Raw genomic sequence first — 21,931 nt, 5'->3', positions numbered from 1 at the left:
TGTATGCTAAATACATGAAGTTTTAAAGGAAATCAACTATGTTAACTACTTCTTTTTTGGTCTCTTGAGAGAATGATTAAAAAAGCAATACATTTTATGGGAGAGTAGATAATATATATTTTTGGGCATCTGAAATAACACTTCTGAAGATCTGCTATATATTTTGTGCACTGGCATATCTTTGTTCCCAACTGTTTAGAGAGATAACCAGGTATATCAGTCTAACAACTGAGAAGCGTTATTTGCCTTGCATGAATACTAGTGGATATTATTTACCACTAAGAAGAAGATTGGCTCAAATCGCAAGAAGATGATACTTTACAAAAATGTTATGATCTCTAACAAGGTCATGCCTTTCCAAAAGGTTATGATTTTTTCAAATAGTGTGAACACCAATTAATCTCCAAAAGGGTCACGCTTCCAAAAGTCTGTGGAGATTCCTGGTTTTCCCAATAGGTCTGTTCCTAGGGTTGTTTGGAGCACTGATTCAGAAAAGTCCATTGGATAGACTGCATCAGCTCCAGTTTCTTGGATATGGTTATCATTGGGCGAGCAGATGGTGACTGGTGCATAGCATATGTTCTGTATCTCAAAAACTAGAGCTGATGGGGGGGGGGGGACCAGTGCTGTTTTTGGAATCAGCAGCTCAAATATACCCAGAAACAGGACAAACATTTGAGGCACCAATATGTGTGTTGGCTAGTGTATAGTTTGCCTATCATACCTCGGCCCTATTTCTTTGCCTCGGGCAGCTGCATCTCTTGAGATGACCCAGAGCTTAAACCTCGCACCTCTTATCACCGAGCAAAATGGGTTCATTGGAGGGAGAGAAGTGCAGCCGGGCAAGTCGGGCAAGTCGGGGGTATAATTTTTCCAGGAGGCTGTAGAAGTGAAGCTTTACCTTGGAGGTGAAAGTAGGGGGGCCTTTTTTCGATGGAAAGGGTGCCTGGCACTTTAGACATGCTCAGTTGCTATATCTACTTTTACCACCCCCATTGAGGAGGCATCACTGTTTCATGAATAGAATATAGAATACTTTATTTGTATTCCGCCCTATCTCCCCAGCAGACTCAGGAGGGCAGATTCCAACATACAAAAACACAAAGGTGCCTTGAAACAATATTTGACATACAATGTGTTGTCGAAGGTTTTCAAGGCCGGAATCACTAGGTTGCTGTGAATTTTCCCGGCTGTATGGCTATGTTCCAGAAGCATTCTTTGCCTGCCATAGATGTGGGCGAAACGTCAGGAGAGAATGCTTTTGGAACATGGCCATACAGCCCGGAAAACTCACAACAACCCATTTGACACCACTTTATCTCGATGCTATGGGATCCTGGGATTTGTAAGAGATGGTTGAGACTTGTGAAACTACAATTCCCATGTTTCCGTAGCATTAAGCCATGGCAGTCAAAGCGTCAACAAACTGCATCCTTTTTACGCAACGTCCCTTTTGCGCAATGCTCACGGGCTGCACGGCCATGTTCCAGAAGCATCATCTCCTGACATTTTGCCTGCATCTATGACAGGCATCCTCAGAGGTTGTGAGGACTTCACAACCTCTGAGGATGCCTGTCATAGATGGAGGCACAACGTCAGGAGAGAGTGCTTCTGGAACATGGCCGTGTGCTGCCCGGAAAACTCACAACATAGAATCATAGAATAATATCGCGTTCAAAGCATCCCCACCAGATGGCCATCCAGCCTCTGTTTAAAAGCCTCCATAGAAGGAGCCTCCACCACACTGCGGGGGTAGAGAGTTCCACTGCTGAACAGCTCTCACAGTTAGGAAGTTCTCCCGAATGTTTATTTATTTATTTATTTACTATATTTGTACACCGCTGTGAGTCGCCCCCGGGCTGAGAACAGCGGTATATAAACAAAGTAAATAAATAAATAAATAAATAAATAAATACAGCCCCTCTCAACCCTGAGGCGAGTGGAGGCGGTTTACAGTTGGCAGTCAATGCCCCCAAACAACATAAAATACAGCTAAAAACATTACATATAATATAAACCATATAAAAGCAATAAAACCATAAAAACCATAAACCATAAATGTTTAGGTGGAATCTCCTTTCCTGCAGTTTGAAGCCATTGCTCCGCATCCTAGTCTCCAGGGAAGCAGAAAACAAGCTTGCTCCCTCCTCCCTGTGGCTTCCCCTCACATACTTATACATGGCTATCATGTCTCCTCTTCTGCAAGCTAAACATGCCCAGCTCTTTAAGCTGCTCCTCATAGGGCTTGTTCTCCAGACCCTTGATCATTTTAGTTGCCCTCCTCTGGACACATTCTAGCTTGTCAATATCTCTCTTCAATTGTGGTGCCCAGAATTGGACACAGAATTCCAGTATTCCAACTACCCAGCGCTATCCCTTTTCAAGGTGATCCCACGCAAATATACCCACAACTATGTTCCATTTATCTCAGTGGGATCTTTGCTCAAATAAACGTATACCGTATAAGGTTGCCACGTCAATGTAAGGACTCGCTAGACGTCCTTCGTCGTTCCTTTGGGCGCCGTTCGTTTGTCACTATTGAATCCTGAAGGCGGTTCGAAATCAAGTAGGAAAAAATGCGATTTAATCCCTCTCTTTTGAGTTCAGTTTAGTTTGCTGTGGTGTGGTCTATTTATTTATTTGTTTATTTGCTTTATTTCTACCCCGTCTTTCTCACCACATCGAGGGCCTCAAGGACCTTCAAGCTAATGCCGATTTATTGAATCCTGAGAGCGGTAGTTTTACAAGGTCTGTAGCCTTCTCTTGGCCAAAGAGTGCTGGTTCCCCACCAATCGACCACTCTCAGGATCCCTTTGCATTGAGGCGTGGCAGCTAGAATGCATACATTCAAGGTGTAGAGGCACCCAGGGTGTGACTTTGTCAAGGTCACGGATTCCTTTATTTACTTTGGCTCCAGCCTTCCCATTTCTTCTCCGTTGAAGTCGAAAACCCCAACGTCGAAGGATGCACATTATACACATCTTGTTGTGTGGAGATGGTGGATAAAAGACAGAAACGGATATTCTCCATTGTGCTGGCAAGGGGTGATGATGGTGGTTGTTTTCAGACGTTGTCACTGGTGCCCTGTGGGTTGGATGCAGGCATGTAGCGGGGGGGGGGGGGCTTGAGGGGCTTCTCATGGTGGTCAGCGAGGTCTTATTGGTGCATTATTTAAACTGTTATGTTTATTCATATCATGATCTGATCACCATACTCAATATATCCCATATGCATGGGGGTATTGGGGTAACACTGCAAAAGGTTTGCTAGGGTAGACCCTCTTTCACTCAGACTCACCCCCCCAATCAAACTCAGACCCCCCCCCCCCCCAATGAAAATCCTGGCTATGGGCCTGGTTGGATGGTTCATACAATGACATTGGCGGATGGATTCACAAGTACAATTCAGATATGTAAATAATAGCCCCAAACTTGGTACATGAAAATGGCTATGAAAGGTCTTTGCGTATTATCGCTGTGTGTGTGTGCTCTTGAAAACTCATCAGACTAGAGAATTAATCCACTTAAAGCCCAGTTTCTGCCTCCCGCAGAGTTCTAGGGTTTGTAGTTTAGGGAGGAGCCTTTAACAGCTTCACTAAACTACAAAACCCCAGAATTTTGCAGGAGGCAGAAACCGGATTGAAAGTGGATTTTTTTCTGTAGTGTAATGGTGGTTGAGGGTTGGAAACCATTTCATCTGACCCTGAAATTGCAGCCTATACTGACCATACTTGAGTGGGGGAAAGGAAGTTCCCTGAAGAGATCACATTCCTGGATATTCAAAGGGGAGGAAATAGTGGCATGCAAAGATGAGTAAGACAACCCCCTCTTAAACCCTTTTTAAAAAAAGTAGTTAGAGGAAATTGGGGAGGAATATCTCAGTCTAACCAGGCTAACTACTCATTGAGAGCTGGAGACTTGTGCTGTCAGGGTCAACCCAACAGTTTCTGATTGGCCAGCATCAACATTCTAACATTCTTAAGCAGCTGAGGGGGGGGGGGGGAGGAAGGGGCCTGAGGCTGTGAGGAATGGTGGGAGTTGAAGTCCAAAACACCTGGAGGGCCCGAGTTCGCCCATGCATGAGCTATCTCGACCCAATTTGCATATGGTTTCTGATTGGACAGCCTCAACATTCTAACATTCGTAAGCGGCTGAGGGGGAAAGGAAGGGAGCTGAGGCTGTGAGGAATGGTGAAGGTTGAAGTCCAAAACACCTGGAGGAAGGCCCCGAGTTTGCCCATGCTTGGTATAGACTCATGTATAGGAGCCTACACTAACCATATAAAGCTTGAGATAGGGACTCCTTTGCTTTCCGATAGTTCAATGTTCATAAAACTTTGTTTCAGGCAATAAAACGATGTTCAAAACACTGTTTGTTATTGCCTCCAGGCTATGAATCTAAGGTGTGTATGAAAAAATGAGTGTCGTGTTGTCGAAGGCTTTCATGGCCGGAATCACTGGGTTGTTGTAGGTTTTTCGGGTTGTATGGCCATGTCCGACCTAGATGCATTCTCTCCTGACGTTTCGCCTGCATGTGTGACAAGCATCCTCACAACCTTTGAGGATGCTTGCCACAGATGCAGGCGAAACGTCAGGAGAGAATGCTTCTAGGACACGGTCACAATGAGTGTTGTGTTTAGATTCGGGGCTCATCCCTAAGTGCCAATATAGGTGTTCCCGAATCCGGAAATAATAATAATAATAATAATAATAATAATAATAATGAAAGCTCAGACACTTATCCCAATAAGGGTCTCCCTTATCCCAAGAATTTCGAGATAAGGGAGACCCGGCCTGCTTTCTTTCCTCTACCCTGAAACAGACGGTCCCGGCTATTCCAGGAGGGATCTCTGAGAATCCCTGGCGCCGAGTTGAGTGCTCTCTTTTGAATTATCCGCTCCTTAAAAGAGAAAAAAGAAAAAAGGAAGGAAGAGAGGCGCGCGGCCTGGCCATTAAAAGCCCTGGCGATGAATGCACTCTCGAAGGGAGTGAATGGAGGCGCCTCGCCGGTAGGAAGGAGGGCAAGCAGAGAGGGAAACCTGGAGCCTGGCACAATGGAAAGGGCCCCGCCGCAGATGGTGCCTCCCGGGATTCCAGGCTCCGTTTCTATGGCGCCTGGCGAGAAGGTGAAACCATTCGGGAGCGGGGGGGGGGGGGGGCTACCTGATAATTAGCTCCTGAGAGGATTGCGGGCGCAGGAGGCAGCCGCCATTTTTCGCCCCCTCCTTATCCTCGCTAGGCGGGGAAGGCAAGGATCCTAGTGCCCCTTCTTTCCCTCCCTATCTCTCTCTACCCATCTATCTCCCCCCCCCCCGCTCCCACCCCCCCCCCTCTCTACCCGGGACTTCCCAGAACGTCACTGAAGAGACTTGTTTTTGTGGTTCTTGTCCTTTTCCGACATCCTTAGGGTCCTAAGGCGAGCCTCGTCCTGGGTTTTCTGAGGCGGAGAATGTGTGCCTTCCTCAAGGTCACCCAGCGAGAAATCGATCCCTGGTCTCCAGAGTCTTGGGCTGGGTCTACACTGCCCTATATCCCACGATCTGATCCCATATTATCTTTTTTATCCTAGACTAGCCATCCCCTGCCACGAGTTGCTGTGGCCGAGCCTGTGTATGTGTTTTGTGTGTGTGTATATATATGTGTGTGTATATATTTGTGTATATGTGTGTTTACATATATATACATACACACACACACACACACACACGTGTGGTTTTGTGCATGCGTTGTAATGTATTTTTTGTTTTTTGTCTTTTTACGTCTCTTCTGATGTGTTTTTCAGTGTTTTTTTTTAATGAGTGATGGTCACTCATTGGCCTGACAGGTGTGTTGTGTCCAAATTTGGTGTCAATTCGCCTAGTGGTTTTGAGTTATGTTAATCCCACAAACGAACATTACATTTTTATTTATATAGAAGATAATCTGGGAGTTTAGATTCATATTATCCAGTTCAATGCAGGCAATAGGGGCTCTAGATCCTGGGATATAGGGGGGGGGGTGCATTCAGCCCTAGTTCCCACGGCCAAGCTGGAAATCCATCCCTGATTTGCAGAGTCTTCCTTCAGCGCTGAGGCGACTGCGCCGTGCTTCTGCGTCCCTCCGTAGGAGTGGGTTTGTGTCAACGCTATGGCTGTAGGAGCCCCCGGTGGTCTCCCACAAGGGTGGTCCAACATCAAAACATCCGGGCGTCTCTTGAGCAACGTACTTGCAGGCGGCCAATTCTCTCATACCAGAAGCGACTTGCAGTTCCTCAAGTCGCTCCTCACACACACACACACACACACAAAATAACGCCATTGCTTCCACAAAAGTGCCTACAAAAACACACATACAAACAAACCAACTAACTAGCTGGTCTTAAAGGTACACCCACATTCATCTCCTTCCTCCATTACTGTATTATTGGATGAAACTAACAAGGCTGCTTCTTTTGAAAACTACCATTAAAGAGGAAATGAATCGATCCAAAGCGGTTCACCACAGCCCTGTTTTAAGAGGAAGAAGGGAGGGAGGGAGGGAGGGAAAGAGACAGAGGGAGGGAGAGGGAGAGGGAGGGAGGGAGAGGGAGAGCAAGAGAGAGAGGAAGGGTGAAAAAGAGAGGAAGGGGGGAGGAAGGGAGAGAAAGAGAGAGAGGGAGGAGGGAGGGAGAGAAAGAGAGAGCGAGAGGAAGGGAGGGAGGGAGACAGAGCAAGAGAGAGAGAGGAAGGGAGAGAGAGAGAGAGGAAGGGAGGGAGATCTGCCTGCTCTTTCTCTGTCTTCCACATAACTGTGGGATTGGAGCTGTTTTTCCTGGTGAGCAATCCGCCACCATTGCCGCAGTTCCACAGATTCAGGAGCCACAGGCGTTCTTGAAGGGCATTTAATTTACACCCACCATGTATCTCGAAGTCTTGCTCGTTGCTAATGCTGAATGCTTCAGGTTGGTTCCAAGTAGCCACTCTTTGGTTTTGTTGCTGTTGTTCTGTGCCTTAAGGCCAGTTCTGACTGAAAGCGAACCTCCGGGGCCCACTTTCCTGCCCAAGGTCACTCACTGGGCTTCCATGGCCCAGTCAAGACCCCAGTTCTGGTCTCCCAGCATTCTGAGTACATCTGCACTGTAGATTTTGTGCAGTCTGACACCACTTTAACTGCCGGAGCTCAAGGCTATAGAATCAGGAGACTTTAAATGAGGTCTTTAGCCTCTTTTGCCAAAAGGTGCCGATGCCTCACCAAGCAACGACTCCCACGATTCCATAGCATTATCAGTTAAAGAGGTGTCAAACTTCATTAATTCCACATTGTGGATGTACCCCGTGTTACAAACGGCATTGATTAGAAACATGAGCCCTTGTATTCAATGGAGGCTCTCCTGGGTGGCGTCTAGGGCACAGAGATGGTTGGCGTTTCCCCAATGGATCAATAAGCCGGGAAGGGAGCAGCTGGAGCCTTCGATCACACACCACACATCAATTGCTGCGACTTCAAGGCTTCAGCCTCCCTCCCTCTGTCCAGGGAGGAAATCCCATGGAACTCAATAGGATTTTTACTCCTAACTAAAGAGGGACGGTAGTTTGAGAGATAGCTCTGTTTGTATCTTGAACTACCGCCTTGGGGACCAGCGTAGTCTTACAAGGCTTTTAGCCTTTTCTGCCTAAGAAAGAGTGCTCTTTTCAACCAAGCTCAACTCCTAGAATTCCATAGCATTAAACCATTACAGTTACAGAGGTATCAAACTGCATTACATTTATAGAAGAAATGCACCCAGAGTGTTGTGCTGTGTGTGGCTATTTATACCTTTTAGGGTCTTCCAAAAACCAACTCATCTCTATTCAGCCAGTGAGATCTAACTGGGCTCAAATTGCAGCCATTTGCCTCTAATGGCCACATTTACACAATACAGAGGGAAGAAAGAGCCCCAGTTAACACTCCTCATTTATCCAGGCAGGAAAATGCTCTCCTTACCAGCTCATTCAGTCTCAGGTTAAATAGAAAATAATGATTATGGGTTTTATCCAATCAAAACCTTATTAGCGAAGCCTTGAATGACGCCCACCCTTTCTCCTGCCTTCTTTGGCTCTGTTTGTTTTGGTTGGCTAGGGAGAATCGGTGCAATTTTGATACTTCCAATTTACCAGTTAGGACCACATTAAGACTTTCTGAAAATTATAGATCATGGGGAGTATTTATATGAAGTGTTCCCTTTTAATTCAGCACCTTTTCAGATTTTCTTACTCTATAGCACCATCAACTAAGCAGATGAATGATTTCTGAATGGCTTCATTGACACACCATCTCATTCAAGAGAATAGAAATGCATCAACAGAATATATTTTTAGCATTCAGTAACCTGTGGAAGAGGGTCAGTTCAATTTTAAAAATATCCTCTAGCTCGAAAATGTAAATCTAAACCTTTCTCATCTCTCTCCTCTCTCTCTCTCTCTCTCTCTCTCTCTCTCTATATATATATATATATGGAGATAAACCAGAAAAGAAGTAGACATACATTATTCATCCCCTGTTGTCTGGAATGATCACTTGATCACAAAGGGCAGCTCCAATTAAACCCTGATTAAATATCTAAACGTTACACCATGATTAATTAATAATTCAATTATCCTAATTTAAATTGGTCATACCATTCCTGATCCCCCCCCCCCCCCCCCAGCACACAATAGTAGACCTGTGATTCAGATTTAGTGAAAAGACCTGTCTGGGCTGATGCAAAGGAAAAAAAGGTAGTGCTCATATACCATATATACTCGAGTATAAGCCGACCTGAATATAAGCTGAGGTACCTAATTTTACCACAAAAAACTGGGGAAACTTATTGACTCCAGTACAAGCTGAGGGTGGGAAATGCAGGTGGTACTGGCAAATTTCAAAATAAAAATAGATTCTAGTAAAATTACATTAATTGATGCATCAGTAAGTTAAATGTTTTTGAATATTTACACAAAACTATCATTTAAGAAAAGACTGTCCAACTCTGACTAAATCATTATTCTAACCTTCTTCAGTGTAAATGTGCTTACATATCCTTCCAATGATGATGGTGATGATGATGATGATGATAATAGAGTAAAATAATAAATGTAATAAAATAATAATGATAGAGTAAAATAATGGGAATGTAATAATAATAGTAATAATAGAGTAAAATAATAAATGTAATAATAACAACAATGATAAAGTAAAATAATAAATGTAATAACAATAATAGAGTAAATTAATACATGTAATAATATTAAATAGAGTAAAATAATAAATGTAATAATAATAACAACAGAGTAAAATAATAACCTTGACTCAAGTATAAGCTGAGGGGGACTTTTTCAGCCTAAATACTCGAATATATAGGATATGTGGATTTGCTATGTATAGTAAAGTATCTTTTTTATTAAGGTTGGACTAAAGTAAATGAACACAGAAATAATACATAGTACAGTGGACAGAGAATGAACCATGCTTTTAATTATTTACAGCAACATAGTGATGTTTTATTCTTTTGGTTAAAATACATGACAATAAATATTAAATGTAGTATTCACAACCAATCCAGAACAATACAGTGCTATATCTCACATGAGTACACAGTACTGGAAAAGAAGGAATCATTGTAAACATATATAAAACAATTCTATGGGCTTCCATGGATTACAACTCCATTTAATCAGAAGCTCTGAGTATAATTATATAAATTTTGTTCTTGCTCTTTATACTAATGCCATGTGTCTATGGACATATATACACACCAGCTTCCTGACCATGTATATGATTCCTTTATTTCAAAAGAGAAAAAGTGACAGGTGAAATGATGTGGGGAATGTGGTCCCTACAATGAAATACATGGGGACAGAATTATTGGAGGTAGAATGTGTAAGCATTACAACAAAGTCATCTCCTCGGATATGTGGCTTAAATCAGTGGTTCTCAATTATTGGCTCTCCAGGTGTTTTGGACTTCAACTCCCAGAAATCCCAGCCAAAGATTTCCTTTCAGCTATTAGGAATTGTGGGAGCTGAAGTCCAAAACACCTGGAGCACCAAGGTTTAGTCTAGAACCATTGCCTTAAAGGAGTAATAAAAAATACAGAACAGGTAAGATCATATAATTTGAAAGCCACTCTTATACTGAAAACTGCACTGAGTCGCCTTTGGGCTGAAATGGGCAAGATAGAAATAACGTAAATAAATACAATATAAATAAATACTCTAGCACTGACTATACTGCATGAGCCATTAAAAATAAATTTTAGATGTTTCAAAATTCTGCTTCTCAGATTTTTTTTTTAAATGTTAAACTGTACTGGGAAATTTTGTAATTCATTCAAAAGATAAACTGTTCTCCCTGGAGGGATCCAGGAACAACAATTAATGACTTAAAGGCACAGAGTAACAAAATGTTGACCGAAAGAAAAGATTTGTTGTTATTCATTTGTTCAGTCATTTCCGACTCTTCATGACCTCATGGACCAGTCCACGCCAGAGCTCCCTGTCAGCTGTCACCATCCCCAGCTCCTTCAAGGTCAATCCAGTCACTTCAAGGATGCCATCCATCCATCTTATCCTTGGTCGGCCCCTCTTCCTTTTTCCTTCCATTTTCCCCAGCATAATTGTCTTCTCTAAGCTTTCCTTTCTTCTCATGATGTGGCCAAAGTACTTTATCTTTGCCTCTACTATCCTTCCCTCCAGAAAGAAAAGATAAACATTCTAAAATTGAACACATGTCCTTATGGATACAATTTTTAGTTTTCTGTGCAGTGGAAAATAAATAAATAGCTCATTTAAAATGGGGTTTGAAGCATTTCTAATTAGAAATGCTTCTAATTTTTAAATGATTAAATGAAACATTGTGTAATATATTCCATGTCTGCTGTGCCTAACCATACTACTAAAACAGAGATAGGCAAAATGTGGAGGAATATTTCTAATTGAGGAGGCATATTTCTGCTGATTTTCAGTTGGAGTTTGTGCTGAACAAAAAGTGGAGGGGCTTAGCAGTTTGTGAATGTCTTACCATTCGATTCAGCCTTTGAAAACGAGTTGTTGTTGTGTGCCTACAAGTCAATTCCAAGTTACAACAGTCCCATCCTAGACTTTTTTTGGCAAGATTTCAGAGGTTTCCTGTAAGCTTAAGAGAGTGTGACTGACCCGAGGTCATCCAGTGGATTTCCATGCATGAGCAGAGATTTGAAACTAGGTCTCTCAGAAATCTAAAGTGCATCTATAATCTAGGTGCACCACAAGGCTCTCAAGGGAGGGAATTCCTCGACCTTTTGCTAGATGAATTATAATTTCCATGTACATGCAGAAGTGGAAGTAGTATGGCCTCCTTATCTGTGAACTTGATGTTAGTTTCACTTACTTACACTCCCCCAAAAATTCCCGCCTGGAAGTGTTTGGAGGGTCTCCTTATGTCTTCCATTGCTATTTTATGGAATGCATCTCATTCAAATATAATCACTATTATTGATAGTTTCAGATATCTGTAGTGGCGGTGTGTCTTGAAACATATCACAAGCAGATACAGGGGTCATCTTGTATATGCAAAGGTGATAAAAAAAAACATATATGGAAAGGGGTGCATTTTCTGTTCAGTGTAGAGCTTGGAAAATTTCATTTCTAATCAGAGAGAAATATTTTTTTCATGTCTTTGTGTCTATTATAACTGGTCCTCCATATGCTCAGATTCCATGGATTAAATAATCCATCTCTCTCTCTCTATATATATATATATATATAATTCCAAAAGATAAGCTTTGATGTTGCCATTTATAAAAGGAGGAGCCCCCGGTGGCACAGTGGGTTAAAGCCCTGTGCTGGCAGGACTGAAGACCGTCCCCTGGGCAACGTCCTTGCAGACGGCCAATTCTCTCACAACAGGAGCGGTTGCTCCTGACACGACAAAATATTTTTTTTAATAAAAGGAACACAATTTTACTATATAGCATATAATTTGATTTGAGTGTCCACAGATGTTGGTATCCATGGAGGATTCTGGAACCAAATCCCAGCAGATACCCATGACCTCTTGTATTTGACCGACATACTACGAGCAACCATGGTTGATGCTTAATGTATTACACTAAATGATATCATGAAGATAAGCTCCTATGACAGAAGCCATTTCTAGCATTTAGATCTTGGATCCAAAATCTCTGGAACTGGAATAACCCTTGATAGCTCTTCTGTTTCTATCCCTGAAAATTGTACCCCTCCCTCCCAGAGACATCCAGGGAATGTAATTTGCCATTTATACATAATTTCTTTCCACTATAGAGCTGATTTTTGGACTATAAGTAATTTTGCTTAAGAAAGAACCAGTCTGACATGCTGGGTACTCACATTCACTACAAAGACATTTTAGCATTGTAAACAGGCTGCTGGTTGGAGGAAATTATATTTAAATGAGGGATCTCACAACCAGAGATTTCTGAGCTTTATGCAGAACATATTTACTGGATGAAAATCACATGTAAACTTGCCAGTAATACATTCTGCATAACTTAATCAAATTATGGGTTAACTTTAACAGATTTGATCATTCATAAGTTATTTCTAGAAAGCTCTAGGTCCTCCTGGGCAACCCTATAGTCAAGTTGACAGAGTCATGTTGGAGAACTTAGAAATTCCTAGAAAGGACACTTCTCTAGCCATTTGTGGGTCATCCGGGATTCTCTATGACAGTGTTTCTCAACCTGTTGGTCTCCACATGTTTTGGCCTTAAACTTTCAGAAATCCTAACAGCTGGTAAACTGGGATTTCTGGGAGTTGTAGGCCAAAACACCTGGGGACCCACAGGTTGAAAACCACTGCTGTATGGTCATCTTCTGGTGGGACTGACCATAGAATCACACCAGAAGATCTATAAATTCCTAGAGTTGTTTCCCCCTAGATAAAAAGCATTTTTATGTATGGCTTTCCCACTTTTGTGTAGGTCCAGTGTCAATTATCATAGTGGAAATGGAGACCTACTGGACTTTAAACAGAAATAAGAAGTTGTGACATAATTAAGTAGCAGAATATTGTTTGTGGTGAACAGAAGTTACTTCTGCCTGTATGTGTTGGTCTTCCTAACCATAATACTGGCCAGGATTAGAGGAATCATTGGTGTATTCATATTCTCTGCCCACAGTTCATTCAGAGACCTGTTTAGCTGATGTCTGCTCCCATTAATTTTGTGGTTATTATCAAGCAGCAGCAGGAACTAGCTAGCAGAATATGTGACATTTATATCAAAGAAAATACAGACCTATCATATAAGGCTTGGGGAAGTTAGCATGGTCTTCCTAATGTTTGTAGGTAAATATAAACATCAGCTGTAGTAAAAATGAGCATTGTCTTATTCTGTATGCATGCGTATGTTTGCAAATGTCAGCCTTTCATTTTATTACATCTGCCTTTTCAACATTTCCCTGCAAAAAATGCATCCACCACTTTGCAGATAAAATAACTCCGATTCATCTTAATGTGGACACTAGAAGTGACACTAATCTTGTGGGTGTAATGCTGTCCCATGTTTGTCCAGTGTTGGTTTTGCTTCAGTTCGTAAAGCCTGAGGATGCTGCCAGGATCATTCAAGAAAATAGAGTAACCACATGTGTCCTAGACATTTGTCCCTTCTGGCTTGTGAAACAGACCAGAAGGGAGCTGGCTGAGTTGGCCAGGAGAATGATCAATGTTTTTGTACCACAAGTAGGGTCCCAAAGAAGACTGTTGTGCAATCCACCCATGAATCCTACTATAATGTACAATTATAGACCACTTTATAGACAACATCTCATTTTGGGGAGGATGGCTCTACAGTATTTGATGGCATCTCAACTCTAGGAGTTCTTGGAGGAGGCAGATTATCTAAATTAATTTCAGTCTGATTTCTGTCCTGGTTATGTGATGGAGACAGCTTTGGTTGCCTTGTGGAATTGTCTATGCAAAGAATTGAAGAGAGGGAGCTTGTACCTGTAGCAGTTTTTGATACCATTGACTATTCTTCCGAGTCACTGGGATGAGGTTTGAAAAGACCATTCCACGCTGTTATTTCCTGAAGGGATGGTCAGAATCCACTCATGAAAAAAGTGGAATGTTAAATAGCCTCTGTGTGTCTGTCTATATGTGGTGTGTCTATGGCATTGAATGTTTGCCATGTATATGCACATTGTAATCTGCCCTGAGTCCCCTGCAGGGTGAGAAGGGTGGAATATAAGTACTGTAAATAAATAAATAAATTATCAGAGGGTGATGCTAGGGACTTCCTGTTTGACTCATTAACCATTGGCCTGTAGAGTGCCCAGGATTTACTCTTGCCCCCTATGTTATTTAACATATTAATGAAACTGCTGGAATACATATTCCAGAGTTTTGGGTACAGTTGTCACCAGTATGCCAATAACAACCAGCTTTATTACTCCTTTCCACCTGATTCCAAAGGGGTTAGTTTTGTGCTAAATTTGTGCCTGGTAGCTGTAACAGATTGAATGAGGGCAAACATCACAAAGATTAATCTAGACAAGACAGAAGTGCTCCAGGTCAGTCAAAAGACACCTCAGAGAATAGAGATTTAGCCTGTGTTAAAAGGGATTACACTTGAAAATGCAGGTTTTGCAATTTGGGTGTAGCCTTGGAGTCCATCCTGAACCTGAATGTTACCAGAACTGCCTTTGCACAGTTTAAGCTAGTACAGAAACGGTACCCATACTTGGAGAAATTGGTTGTGGCTAGAGTAACACATGCCTTTATTACTCTCATTTGGATTGCTGGAATGTGCTCTTTGTGGGGTTACCTTTAAAAAGTGTCCAGAAATGTCAAGTGGCCCAAAGAGTTGCAGCTGGGCCTGGCTTCTAAAACAGACAACTCCCTCATTATCACAGATCCACTGACTACCAGTCTGCTTCTGTGCACAATTCAAAGTGCTGATAAAGACCTAGAAAGACCTATGCAGGTTGGGTCCAGGCTATTTGAAGGGCCATATCTCCCTTTACAAGACCATAAGAGCAATAAGATATTCTTTTGATGATCTGGTAGTTTTTCATGTGTTGGCATGCATTGATTGGATAATCTGAATGTGAAAACATAAGAAGCATTTCTTGTTTTCTAAAAAAGGGACCAAAGCAGAACACTTTGCCTTCTGTGTATTTGGGTGCTAAGAAGACTGGAATGACTACTTCTGTTGATTAGTCGTCAGTTGTTAATTTTTTTTTTTACTCAGAAACATTAGTGACATTGTGACATAATTAGTTTGATGGCACATTTTCAATAATGAGAACATTACCAAGGTCTCATAGCATTATGTTATTTCATGTAACTATTGTAATATTGTTAAAATGGATGTTTCCAGCATGTACTCACTTTCAATATGACTATAATGATAATGCTTCTGTCTCTGTCATACAGAATTCTGTTTATTTAGAAGATTAAGGGTATTATCACACCATGTTTTTATACTATTTCAGCAATAAATTGTGCCATAAGCTCCTCAGTCTTATTGTGCCATTCCTTTTCAGGTGATGTTGTGGTGCAAGATTGTTGAAAAGATTATTTTTCATCATGTAAACAATCTGTTTATGATCCCCCTTTCCTGAAACAATTAAGAAGCAGTTTGGGTGGGGATATCTTGTAGCACTCATGTCCATGGGCGCAGTACAGGTGTGACCCAATTATTCCATCTTAAAATATTCCCAAGGAAATCTCTGGCAGAGAAACAGCAGACAACTTCAGTCTTCAGGCAAAGAATATGAGTTCTCTAGTATATTGAAAGCCCTCTTAGACCCCTTCCACGCAGCTCAATAAAATCTCACATCTGCTTTGAACTGGTATATATGGCAGTGTGGACTCAGATAACCTAGTTCAAACCAGATATTGTGGGATTTTCTGCCTTGATATTCTGAATTATATGGGTGTATGGAAGGGCTCTATGACCCTTTTTCTGATTACTGATTTTTTGTTTGTTTGTTGCATCATTAAAACATTATTGTGTATCATACTATTTTGCTATCATAGTACTATTATGGTCATTTTTAAAAAAAAATAGACAAGTTGATCACAAAGTGAGAGGTGATACACAGGGGCTGGTAATGATGCCAAAATGTAGATGCAAAAAAGTGCAAATTGTTTGAAGTAAATTTAATAAGATATCAATGGACAACAGTACCAGTAGAACTTCCCCTGACTTTCTGTCAGAATGGATTATCAGTCAGAGAAACTTCAGTATTGTACTCTTGTTTGAAACCAGATCAAAGTAGGTGCAGATAATTTGTGGAATCCATATGTACCTCTTCCAAGGGGAAGTTTAATCCATAGTGGGGGTTCAACTCATGTCCTATTCCCATTGAATCTTATTGCCCTTTCCCGTTAAGACAGTGGTTCCCAACCTTTCTCCAGTTGTTTTGGACTTCAACTCCTAGAAATCTCAGCCAGCTTATCAGCTGTTAGAAATTATGGAAGCTGAAGTCCAAGACACCTGGAGGACCAAAGGTTGTGAGCCATCACTCTAAGGTAACAGAGCAGTTTGAGATGCCAGTTATTCTAAGCTTACTATTGGCACTGCAATTGTGATGTTTGGCTGATTCCTACACCTCTTTTTTGTAAGGTTTTACTTGGGAATAACACATTTTGCCACGTTTTGGAAACTATTTGGAGGCACTGATCACAAAGAGGAATGAAAAGGCTGTTTCTGACTATGTATTGAAAGAAATGTGTATTAGGTGGGATGACATCATAGTGCCATTAGGTTATCCCTTCATATTGGCTGGTGCTTTTAGTGCATGGATAAAACAGGGGGAATCTGAAGAGTGCAATGACAGACTGACAGATGGTGTGGAGTAGCATCTGTTAGCATGGCTTAGTTAGCTCTTGTATCTGATATTTGAGTTGTTGACTCTAATTTGTTCAGTGTGCAAGGATGAAAAATATGTTAGCTTTGGCGTATTGCTGGCTCATATGCCAAGACCATACGCAGGCTAGGTAGACCTACCCAAAACTTTAAAGGAAAGTCTTAATGTTTTATTAACTTGTCTGGATAATACAAAATGATGTGATCTCCAGTATCTAATATTTTCCTCATCCCTTTAATAGTTCTTAAGGTGATCTATATTTATTTTAAAATCTCAAACAGAATTTTTATTGTCTGAATGCAATATTATGATTTTTAAAATTTTAATTATATTGTAGACATAATGGTTTAAAGATTTTCTTGACTTTTTTCATTCTGTGTTGATTTTGAGTTTAAGCTATACACCAAGAACATGATGATGTTGGTCTGCAACTCCCAGCATTCATCACCTCTGCCCATACTGACTAGGATGCCTGAAACTGGCAGTCTAATAACATCTGGAGGAATGAATTATTTCCAACCCTGGTAAACACATATAGCTAGGAATAAGTCCCATTGAACTCTCTTGTAGTTCTTTGAGGAGGTATACAGGTTTGCACATCTCCAATTATCATAATTTGCCAGACACATCCCCAGCACCACTTTTGTCATCCTAATTTTCAGCTGCATTTAAAATATACAGTTTGTCTCTCTTTTTCCCACTTTTCCTTTTTGTCCTCAGTTTCCACTGAATTCAAAGTGGGAGGAGAGGAGTGGGTTAAATCTTGCCCTTCCTAGTAGGCCCAAGAAAATGCAAACTGCTGCAGCCTGTCCTGGCGCATTAATAATAATTCTGTATCTGTATGCTCACCCAGTCTTCCTCTTTTCTGTTTTTTATCTTCTGTCTATCTGGAGTATTTCAGCAGCATTGGAACTGGGAGGGATGGCAAAGAGGACTGGAGAAACATAGACTTTCAACAATAGTGCTATGTAAACCTTGTGCTTGTGTGCTTTTGATGGATTTCTAAATTATAATGGCTCTGAAATGGAGTCATCTTGGCAAGAATTGTTTCAAGGTGTTTTAGCCATTGCTATCCTCTGAGACTGATCTGATGTGACTTGCCCTAGATCACCCAGTGGGTTTTCATTGCTCATGAAGAATTTGAACCTAGTCCCCCAGAATACTACTCCAATACTCAGAGAACTACATGATGATAGCTCTCATGTTCTCTGCTAAATCACCAAGCCACACAGCTTCTGCCTTTGTATTAAGCCACAAAATGTAAGTGGCATGCAATTGCTATAACTTTATACTACTGATACACATTTCTATCTTTCAATAAAATCTTAGCAATCAGGCCAGCTAATGGTGTAAGCAGGCACCAGCTGCCATGGATAAAATTCAAGTAAAAGCCAGCCAAGTGGGCAATATGTCAAGTGCACCTTCCTCTTTTTCATTCGCCTTGCTTTCCTCGCTCTCTTCTACCCTCATTAATTATTTGTCCTGTACACTTCTACATACCAGATTCCCTGTTTTCCAGATGTTTAGGGCTGGGGATATGGGAGTTACAGTTAAATAGAGCTAGCTAGATTTTCATTTTTGCAATTTTTCTCAGCCCTTTTTCTCCTAATTTTTTTTAAAAAGCAACAACATTCATTATAAAAATCATAGAATCATAGAATTGGAAAAGACCTTGTGGGCCATCTAGTCCAACCCCCTGCCAAGAAGCAGGAAAATTCGATTCAAAGAACCCCTGACAGATGGCCATCCAGCCTCTGTTTAAAAGCCTCCAAAGAAGGAGCTTCCACCACACTCCAGGGCAGAGAGTTCCACTGCTGAACAGATCTCACGGTCAGGAAGTTCTTCCTAATGTTCAGGTGGAATCTCCTTTCCTGTAGCTTGAAGCCATTGTTCCGCATCCTAGTCTCCAGGGCAGCAAAAAACAAACTTGCTCCCTTCTGGGTCATTGTAGGTTTTTTCGGGCTATATGGCCATGGTCTAGAGGCATTCTCTCCTGACGTTTCGGCTGCATCTATGGCAAGCATCCTCAGAGATAGTGAGGTCTGTTGGAACTAGGCAAAAGGGGTTTATATATCTGTGGAATGACCAGGGTGAGACAAAGGACTGTTGTCTGCTGGAGCTAGGTGTGAATGTTTCAACTGACCACCTTGATTAGCATACAATGGCCTGACTGTGCCTGGGGCAAACTTTTGTTGAGAGGTAATTAGATGTCCCTGCCTGCTTCCTCTCTGTTGTTGTGCTGTTGCAATTTTAGAGTTTTTAAATGCTGGTAGCCAGGAGGAAACCATGAAAATGAACAAAATCTGCCTACCAGTATTAAAAACTCTAAAATTGCAACAGCACAACAACAGAGGAAGCACAGTCAGGCCATTGTATGCTAATCAAGTTGGTCAGTTGAAACATTCACACCTAGCTCCAGCAGACAATAGTCCTTTGTCTCACCCTGGTCATTCCACAGATATATAAACCCCTTTTGCCTAGTTCTAACAGACCTCACTACCTCTGAGGATGCTTGCCATAGATGCAGACGAAACATCAGGAGAGAATGTCTCTAGACCATGGCCATATAGCCCGAAAAAACCTACAACAACCCAGTGATTCCGGCTATGAAAGCTTTCGACAATACATTGCTCCCTTCTCCCGATGACTTCCCCTCACATACTTATGCATGGCCATAATGTCTCCTCCCAGCCTTCTCTTCTGTAGGCTAAACATGCCAAGCTCCTAGATCCGTTCCTCATAGGGCTTGTTCTCCAGACTTGTGTATAAAGGCGACTTGTCTTAGTTTTGGCCTTCCTTTGTATTGCAAACTGCAGGAGCACATGCCACTTGCCCCTAAGTTTCCAACCACTTTGACTGCATTGATCAGGTCCTCCACATTTGTTAGGATGAGATCGAGAGTAGCTGATCCCCTTGTTGCCTCTTCTACCCTCTGGATCATAAAATTGCCTGCAAGGCAAGCGAGGAATTTGTTGGATTTTGTACTCTTGGTCAAATTTGTTTTCTAGCAAATATCAGGATAGTTAAAATTGCCCATGACTACTAAATCTCTTCTTTGTGCCTGTTTGGTCAACTGTTGACAGGCTTCATCGAGTTTTTTATCCTGGCTCAGAGGTCTGTAGTAGACACCCACAACGAGATGTTTTTGAGACCCAGATCCCTTAATTCTTATCCAGGTGCTTTCAAGCTGATTTCCCAGATTGCAGTCTTGCATCTCTTCTGTGACATAATTGTTTATAACATATAAGGCTATCCCTTTAAGAAACATGCCTAAATTCCCATCACCATTTATAGAGCGTGTTAGTGTTGGTTGGAATTGGCAGCTCAATCTTCATTCAAAACTGGCTTCTGGACAGAGTTGTTTATTATGCCTGGCCAGTAGACTAATTTGTAGAATGCAGGAGTGAATATGTGGCACATACAGCTCTGTCCTCCAAGAAAGGGAATTGGGTGGGAGATTCAGGGCCAGTGCTAATGTGATTATGGATTAATAAATTAGATAATATATTATAAGTAATAGTACAAACTTCTAGAAAAGCTCTAAGTTATGATGGCTTGGTGAAATGTCCAAAGATTCATTTGTTTCAGTAGATCAATCCACATTTATGATGTAGATCTTTCTTTTGCATGATCACCAACAATTCAGAGACACAAGGGAGCAGGACTTAGTTTATTGAGCACCTGTTTTTCCTGTGCTTGTGGGACGATGAAGTGTACCAGAAAAAGCAAGGAGATTTAATTGGAATACAGTCTTTGAAGGCTGCATGTACCTTTGTGCTTCGCACAAATCAGCCAACATTGCATAAACCATGTTGAAAGGTTCAGGTTTTCCAGGTCCTGTGGTGATTTTTCTTTTCTTTTCATGAAATATCAGATTCCCCACAGAGAGGGCCCTAATGAAACACCATGTGGATTGCCTCTGCCATATGGCTCGAGGGTCTTCCATTTTTCTGTCATAGGTGATGAAGCCATTTTCACAATTTAATGATGCACTCAGGGATTGGGAGGGGGGGTGAGAAGAGGGCTGGGGGATTTGCTTGACAAAAGTGGGCCTCAGATGTGTGGCAAAAATTAATAATGTATGCAGGCCTTTATTAGATTAGAGGTGGTGGCAGAGAATGAGCTTATCCATATTAATCCTTCAGAAAAAAAAGGTTTACAATGGGATTTTGTCAAAGAAACACACAGATGCCTACATCCTGTGTCATGTAGAAAGGGATATGTATTTTTTTAATGAATGGAGATATGCTGTTTCACTACAGGTTCAATATGACAAGGAAAACTCTTAATCCAATACATTTGTTAGTGTTCTAAATATATGTTACATTATTTAATAGGCTTCTAAGACTACCAATATATGTAGTTGCTGCAGAAAATAAAATACAAGAAGATTTGTTAGATTTGTTTATTAGAGACCCAAAACAGAGTGGGAGCCACAGCACTGCCAGAGTCCAATCCTGGACACATCTGGATCAGACTAGATTTAGTACATTAACAGTTACTACATTAACACTGTTCATTTTTTTTCTAGTAATGAAGGTTTCTACTATATTAATGTAAAACTATAGCATTATTACAGGAACTGGGTATGTGAAATGAAGGATCTAATCCTAAAACATTTTCTTGGGAGTAAGTCCTGCTGAGTAGAATCAAAAGGAGCTATTTCTGAGCAGGAGTGCCATCTGGGCCTACATTCAAAGCAGAAGAGAAGATATATCAAATCAAAGGAGCCAGGAAATAATGAGGACTTTCAAGGTGCTAAAAACAGTTCCATTTTTCCTTGCATCACTCACTTGCAAGTACTACTCTATGCATCATCTTAGTGGAATAAGCTGAACTTGTGATAATTCAGTTTATATCACTGGTTGTTTCAAACGTGATTAATTTAGGATAAGGAAAAATTCTTCTTAAAGTAGGAGTTAGTGAAGCAATTGCTCCATCTACTGACAGCTAATCACACAATGATATCTTCATTTGTATAAGGATGTTGGTTTACCTAGATGCATATTGGATGTACACAGTTATTCTGCCTCCATACTTCCATTATGACTTACACTCACTTCCATTATGACTTACACTCAGACTCACACTTCCCAAAAGTAAACCTCATTGTATACAGTAAGACT

At 41.3% G+C, this 21,931-nt stretch overlaps 1 protein-coding gene across 1 annotated transcript in view; it reads left to right on the top strand.

Moving 5' to 3' along the window:
• SLC17A6 (solute carrier family 17 member 6) overlaps nucleotides 1-21,931 on the top strand; it is a 53,771-nt gene that overhangs the window by 11,046 nt on the left and 20,794 nt on the right. The gene's annotated exons all lie outside the window — the stretch shown is intronic.

This window comes from Anolis sagrei, chromosome 1 (assembly GCF_037176765.1).
Source record: "Anolis sagrei isolate rAnoSag1 chromosome 1, rAnoSag1.mat, whole genome shotgun sequence".
Taxonomy (NCBI): Eukaryota; Metazoa; Chordata; class Lepidosauria; order Squamata; family Dactyloidae; genus Anolis; species Anolis sagrei.
Note: the sequence above shows the minus strand (reverse complement) of the source record. Positions and strands in the feature narration are given on the sequence as shown.